Here is an 8,250-nt window from a genome sequence, read left to right as displayed (position 1 = left end):
GTGTTACAGAGTCAGGCCGTGTGTGTGTGTGTGTGTGTGTGTGTGTGTGTGTGTGTGTGTGTGTGTGTGTGTGTGTGTGTACCTTTTTTTTTTATCCTAATGGGGACCAAATGTCCCTATTAGGATAGAAAAACCCGAAACCATCTACCTTGTGGGGACATTTTATGGGTCGCCATGAGTAAAAGGGTCTATAATATGGTTAGGATCGGGGTTTAGGGTTAAGGTTAGAATTAGGATTAGGTTAAGGTTAGGCAGGTAGTCATGATGGTTAAGGTTAAGGGCATGAATGTAGTCAATGAGGGGGTCCCCACATGTATAGGACGACATAGTGTGTGTGTGTGTTTACATTACAGATGAAATAAAAAAAAGAGGGTGGTACCGAATGATAATAACTTCTAACATGATTTCATAGCAATCAAAGTGCGTCAGTGAACGCTTGTCTGTGTTTGTCTTGGTCATCGCCATGGCTTCTGTGGTTGTATTTATATTCAACTACTCCAGCATCTGTGTTCTCTGGTTGGAATTTGAGGATGTCTCCTTGTCAATGTTTGTCAATGTGACCCTCGTCCCTCTGTGCACTCATGCATGCAGCCGGTTGCACGTGGAAATACAGGACATGTGCGAAGTTACAGGTTAACGTGTTATAAAATAGCTTTTACAAGAGCTTGTCTGTTGAGAAATTCAGTATTATCCATTAAGCAAAAAATATCAATGGCCAGGGGTTTCAGGGAAAGGTAAGATGAAGGATTTCCCCCCTGTGAAATCTAAGTCGGCAAACGACAAACGAATATTACAAAGAGTCAGACCATGTCCTATACTTTTAACATTTTTACACTCAATGGTTTTATGTTTTCAACAATTGTCCATCTCCTTAGGATCAGCCCACAGCGCACGTGCAATAGAAAATGATAAATGTATTACATATTACATATTACATATTACATTCATAAAGGTATTTCATATTGGCTGTACTGGACAGTGGTTCCTGACGTGTATACTGTGATTTCAAGGCATGGGTTGGTATTTCTTGACATTAGAAGACCCATGCTTGAATGTCCAAAACCCTAAACCCATCTGAGCATGCATTCTAATGAAGTGCACTGCCATTTTGCAACAGCATAGTAAGCGCATATTAATCTATAATTGGATCTCTTTAAGTACTACAACACCCCCATGTGTAAATATTACCACGGGTTCAGAAATGGTTTTCCAAAACATAACTGTCTCTTTATCTCAGTGCAGTGGCCTGCCTAGTGATCAGATCTAGTACATCCGTCTGTGGGATGAGAGGGAACAAGGTGTTCAGAGATCCACCGCAAGCTAACAAGGCACAATTTCAGGACATGTCAGACACATGAGCCAGAATTCATGTGGAATGTGTAACGATCAAAACAAATCAAGGTGGTGCACATCAAGATAAGAAGCATGTCCTTGTAAATCAACCATGCAACAAACATAAGGGGGGAAGCAAATATTCACAGGTGTTGGGCCATAAAGACACGTTGACCATGTGTTTATGTTGATAGTTATTACCTGCACTATATCCCCGCTGTCTTCTTACATAACGTTGACTTAGTTTCCTCCTCGAGGGGTTGCTGGTCCTGCTGCTATTTTATCTGCCTCAGTGTTTTAGTGTTTCAGCATTTGATTGCCCCAAATTCTTTCACGATGTCCAATTAGAGACCATGTGGTTCAACTCTACGGTCTATATCTGTTCAGCTGAGAGAGGAAGTGCACATTATTTTGCTTCAATAGATTTGTGCATGTTCTACCACTGATATGGGGCATGTTGGGGCCGGGGTATGTGTGTGTGTGTGTGTGTGTGTGTGTGTGTGTGTGTGTGTGTGTGTGTGTGTGTGTACATTCATCTTGGAGCTGACATATAAAGTGAGTGGCACACAGGTCTGTTTTAGCAGTCATGCATATATGCATGAATGTTTGCATGACAAAGGATAAGGGCATGCACGAGAGTACACTGGCTTGGGTATGTACTTATGCAAATATGTATGACGTGATGAAAGACTTGCTATTAACACATCCCAATGATGGGTTTATGAGAGCAGCGTTAAGGGGGTCTGTGTTTCGAAAATCTATAGCGTTGAACATCCGCATCCCTGTGGATATATACAGATACTCTGATCTTTCATTTCTGTTGTGACAGGGAAGAAGACAAAATAAGACAAACAGGAAGAGAGCAAGGCAGAGTGAATGAAAGAGGTAGTCAGAGAGAGGCAGAGACGCGTTAATCTTTGTTAGTTTCTTAAATTGTTGCCTTAGATTGTTAAGTGTGAACACAAGTACCAACACAGAGCCACGCATGAAGTGAGCCGTGCTGTGGCCTTGAAACCCGAGGAAATGTCAAACACTTTATTCTCCAGTTATTAACAAGCTGTAGGAAAAACAAGTGACGGCAGTACTATGTAGTGTGTGAATTACATTACCCCACGAGTTGTCCGTGCTAAAAATACGCAGCGATGCCTCAAGCAGCTTTTTTCAATTGCCGAAATGCAAAAAGGTTGTTGGCCTCCTAAATGACGTCATTTAGTTTCCCTTGGCTGGTCCACACTGCAATGCATGCCAAGCAATTTCTCCTTCCCTTCCCCTCTGTCTGAACTGGCAAGATGGGTTAATATCAAGATGCGAGTGTAAAAAAAAAAAAAGCAAGTACGGAATTTACTATAGTTAGTCTCGTTCATAGTCTTGGGACAACCATTTTTATTTCAAACTCTGAATAATATGATGAAAATGTAAATGCAAGCGTTGTTTGATGACCTGTCTGTAATCGGACATTCAAGAGAAACCCTAACTCGAGAGACACTTTTTGTCTGCCGGGAGACATTTGTCTGTTAGCCGACATTTGGAGCATAAATTGGGCTTAAGTGGTGCAATAATCTATCTATCTATCTATCTATCTATCTATCTATCTATCTATCTATCTATCTATCTATCTATCTATCTATCTATCTATCTATCTATCTATCTATCTATCTATCTATCTATCTATCTATCTATCTATCTATCTATCTATCTATCTATCTATCTATCTATCTATCTATCTATCTATCTATCTATCTCTCTCTCTCTCTCTCTCTCTCTCTCTCTCTCTCTCTCTCTCTCTCTATCTATCTATCTATCTATCTATCTATCTATCTATCTATCTATCTATCTGTCTGTCTGTCTGTCTGTATAGCTTGTTTGTTGTTCAGGCTAAAGTGCAGCATTATTGAGGAGTCAGCTGGTCCACATTATTCATTGTATATCAGAAGATGATAGGGTCAGGCTGCCCTCCAGCGGTGTGCTTCCAAATTGCAAAAGAAAGAATGGGCTTTACAAAAACAGCCAATCATGTGCCATAGAGACCAATGTACCTGCAGATTATCATTCAAAACCATCACTTCATCAGTGCATTTCACAGACTACTGGTCGGGGTCTCCGTGGTGCATGACAGAGTACCAGTAGATAAAAGGATTTCACCCACATACCTTCAATTACTAGTTACTGTGGAGGAGCTAAACGTATGACTTGATTTCTTTCTGTGCTTTGTTCATGTCTACAGTGCTAAATGTTATTATTGTAACCAACTTCTGGTGGTGCTCTGAAAGAAGGACTCTATAAATGAAAAAAGCGTTTTGTTTGCTGTACATAACGTATTAAACACCACAGTTAAACAAAAGATAAACCCAGCATCCAGTTCAGTCACCCCTTTTCAGGGTAAAACAGTATTTGAAAAAAAATAACTTCATGGGGACTGTGAATAACATTTTAACACACAGTATTTCCTGAGTTCCTACATCACAGGCCCGGGTCCATAGGTTTCTCTCAGTACATGCTCAACCCCCCCCCCCCTAAAAAAAACAACAACCCTGTGTTAGTTAGTTATTTAGTTATTCATTTATTCATTTAGTTAGTTAGTTAGTTAGTTAGGCAAAGGAGCACTCCTTTGACCAGATGAACCCTCTCATCTAATGCATAAACCACAACCATAGATTTTATGAGGTTTCAGTTTGTACGAAATGTGTTGAAAAAAATGTATTAACCGACAAATCATTAGAAAAAATAAAACAATCATATCTAGTATTTGGCTTCATTCTCTGCATGCCTCCAGCAAATCTGATGATTGCATACATGGTTAAAAAACAACTTGAAATGTTTTTATGCAGTGGATAAGAACATACTTTAATCACAAGTCAGGTTAAGTTAAATGGGGGCTCCTTTTTTGACAAACAAATTTCATAGTTCTTACTTTAGCGCCTGCATCCTGGATTTGCCTTCTTTCATCTTTGAAAGAGGATATCCCCCCCACACACACACACCTTAGTGGTAAAGATGCAGTTTCTTATGAACAAGACGATTACACAAAAACTTGACATCCAGCCTGGCATGTCTCATCTAGAAGAGTTCAGATAACACATGATCAAGACGGGCTGAATTCTAAATTCCCCATACAAACGTAATGAACTCATTTTTATTTTTGTGTATTTGTACATTTTTGTATGTATGTGTGTTTTTTTTGTTGCATGTATGTGTTTTTTGTTTGTATGTATGTATGTATGTATGTATGTATGTATGTATGTATGTATGTATGTATATGTTTTTATTCAGATAGATGATTTTGTATTTGCAGAAAAATTAACATGAAGTTTGTGTTTACCCCACTGCAGTTTTTTCCCCTCATCTGCATAAGTAGTTGTTTCTTTTTGTTGTTGTTTATTTGGTGCAAACAATTGAATCTTCTTTGGCAGTCCGTCAAAACGGTAGTGACTGTGACGCAGTTTAAGCTCGGCAAGCACACCTGTGGGCCATCAGGCCTGCATTAGAGTGACAATATCAGCCACATTTGTCACAGACGAATGTTGTTTGAGTTGGTCTGCTCTGTCTTGCATGGTGGGCCTTATCATAGGATTCTTGTCTCTTTTGTTCAACAGCTGGCCTTGATTGCCTTACTGTGGAGCGCCATTTCTATCTGTCCAGGGCCACTGTCTCCCAGCTGGGGTCATCTATGCCGCAGATCGTCATGTGGCGCTTGAGCACATCTTTGAAGCGTAGCTTCTGGCCTCCCTGCTTCCTTTATCCCTGGCACAGTTCCCCATAGAAAACCTCTTTTGGTAGACAGTTGTCTGGCATTCTTCTCACGTGGCCAGCTCATCCAAGCTGGGAGGCTGTTATTAGGGCTTCAACACCGATAGCAGCAGCACGTCTCAATACTTCCACGTCAGGCACCTTCTCTTCCCATCTGATTTGCAGCAGCTTTCGCAGATGACGAAGCTGTATGCTGGTGAGCTTCTTGATGTGCTTGCGATACCGGGTAATGCATTCAGTGGAGTACAGTAGAGATGGGAGAACAGCTGTGTTGTAGAACTTGATCTTTGTTGTCAGCTTGATGTCACGGTGGGACCAAAGTCGTATGTGGAGAGCACCAAAGGCTTTTGTGGCTGCTTGGATTCTGCTGTCCACTTCTAAGTCAGAGGAGTTTGTAACTTCCAGAGCACTGCCCAGATAGGTAAAGCACTCAGTGGTCTTCAGAGTTGTTCCATTAACCAAAATACTGGGCTGACCTTCATCTGGGATTTTCTGAGGGGGAGGCTGGTACAAAACGCTGTTTTGGAGACGTTGATCTTCAGTCCAAAGAGGATAGCCGCTGAAGAGAAGCAGTCTACTATTTCTTGCATTTCTCCAGGATCATTGGCAACCAGAGCTGAGTCATCTGCACAGAGAAGCCCTCGAACACAGAGTTCTCTTGTTTTGGTAGACGCCTTGAGTCTCACAAGATTGTAGAGGTTTCCATTTGTTCAGGTCCTGATGTACAAGCCACCTCTCAAGTTGGCTGACATTGTTTCTAGGACTGCAGCGAGATATAATGTGAATAGGGCCAGTGCAAGCACACATCCCTGCTTCACTCCATGCTTGATGTTGAAAGCATCGCTGACATCTCCTCCAATTGATACTTTCCCTGTCATATCATTGCAGAAAATTCTAATGATGCTGATCAGTTTCTGGGGGCAGCCATAAGTCTCTAGCACTTTCCACAGTGTCTCTCTATCAACAGTGTCAAACGCTTTTGAAAAGTCCACAAAAACGATGTAAAGTGGCTGGTGCTGTTTGGTCACTTTCTATTGGAGTTGTCTCAGGGTGAACACTATGTCTGCGGTGGATCTACCAGCTCTCAAACCACATTGGCTTTCAGGCAACACTTCTTCTGAAAGGATCTTTATTCTGTTCAGTATGATCTTAGCCAGGACCTTTCCAGCAGTCGGCAGAAGTGAGATCCCATGGTGGTTTCCACAATCACTTTGTTCACCTTTCTTCTTGTAAATGGTCACAATCAAAGCATCTTTGAAGTCTTGAGGAAGGCATAGGTTCTGCCAGCAGGCATTCTAGAGCTTTAGTAGCTCTGACTTCAGTATTGAGCAGCCATGCTTCAGGATGTCTGATGGGATGCCATCTTGTACTGGTGCCTTCCCACTTCTGGTGTCTTTAAGTGCTTTCTCTACTTCAGCCATTGTGATCGGCTCACAGAGGTCATCTCTTATCGGTCTTCTTGTAAGCTACTGGCATGCATTAGGATCTGCTGATCCTTCTTGATTCAAGAGGATGCAGAAGTGCTGTTTCCATCTTTCTGTGATCTCTTTCAGGTCAGTACACAACATACTTCAATCTGCTGTTTTTACTGGTGCTATAACATTGCTTCTTGGACCGTAGATGGCTCTCAGAGCATACAATTTTGATCTGCTAAGGCCTGCAGCTCTTCTGCTTTCTTGCACCACCATTTTTCCTTAATCGCCCTAATCTCCTTCTGAACTTTGGTTTTAATTGCATTGAAGGCTGATTGACTCCTCTCAGAGTTCTCTTTCAGATGGGCATTGTGAAGCATTTGTTTTCCCTGTAGCAGTTCTTGGATTGCTTCATCTTGATCCTGGAACCAGTCAGGCGATTTTCTTTTTGGATGAACAAGTACCTCTTTTGCTGAATTATAGATGTTCTCTTTCATTTGTGTCCAGCATTCTTCAATGTTACTTGCACCTGTTGCCACCCTTTTTTCATCTTGAAGAGCAGATGTGATTGCTGTAGCTAGTATCATTTGATATTCTGCACTTGCTAGCTTGTTGGTATCCAGTTTCTTGATCTTGAATTTACTCAGGTGAAGTAGTTCTTTTCGGGGTGAGTGAAGGTGTTTGTGATACACAGGTCATGCTCAGCACAGAAATTCAACATAAGGTCACCATCGGTATTCTTATTGCCCTTGCCAAACGTTCCAATGACACCCTCATAGGTTAACTGGTCCATGCCTATCCGTGCATTGAAGTCTCCTAAAATGAGAAGCTTGTCTGCGCTTGGCACACTGTCCACTACTTCATCCAATTTCTGGTAGAAAGATTCATTGTCTTCATCTGGATAAACCATGGTTGGAGCATACACATTGATGAGTGATAAAAAGCGTTCTCCCCCCACAGGGACTCGGAGACTCATTATCCTCTCAGAGATTCCTAACAGTAGAGTGGGCAACCTGGACACAATTCTGTTGGTAATGGCAAAGGCCACTCCAGCATTTCCCCTTCCATCAGCCTTTCCAATCCAGAAGAAGGTGTAATTGCTCTCTTGTATTTGTCCTTGGCCTTCAATCCTTGTTTCTTGAAGAGCAGCAATGTCAATGCAGTATCTCTCTAGCTTCTTAGCAGTCAAGGCAGTTCTTCTCTCAGGTCTAGCGTGGTTGTCCAACATGGTCCAAATGTTCCATGTAGCAACAGTCAGTTTCACTTTCTTGCATTTTCGACCACTGAAGTGAAACACTGCTGGCTGTGGTGAACCAGCCAGGTAGTTTCTGAGCAAGCTTTTTTTTACCCCACCTTTTCTAGGGGCTTCCCCTTACAGGGCGGGCAGTGCTTTCCCTAAAAAGGGCTGCCCGGACACTCACACAGCTGCCTCGACCCTGTTGTTGCCCAGGATTCAACAGAGTTGCGACCACCACATGTGAGTCGCTGATGTGCAGAGGTCCCGCTAGTAACTTCCAGCTCCTTAAGCCTGCTACCATCACATTCATTCTGTCGCCATGGGACTTTGTAAATGCTGTCCTTGCAAGTGCTTTTCCCATCGAGCTCTCCTCACATCATGCCTTGCACAGTAGTTAAGACAGTCTGTGTTGTGCCCCTGCCGAACAGTCTCTCTGGACCTCAGAATCCATTCCTAAGCGGTACACCGTAGTGCAAAGGGCTCAGTAGATAAAGAGGTTGCCCCACAGTGACAGCTTACTTG

This window comes from Lampris incognitus, chromosome 7, assembly GCF_029633865.1.
Source record: "Lampris incognitus isolate fLamInc1 chromosome 7, fLamInc1.hap2, whole genome shotgun sequence".
NCBI classification, from domain to species: Eukaryota; Metazoa; Chordata; class Actinopteri; order Lampriformes; family Lampridae; genus Lampris; species Lampris incognitus.
Note: the sequence above shows the minus strand (reverse complement) of the source record.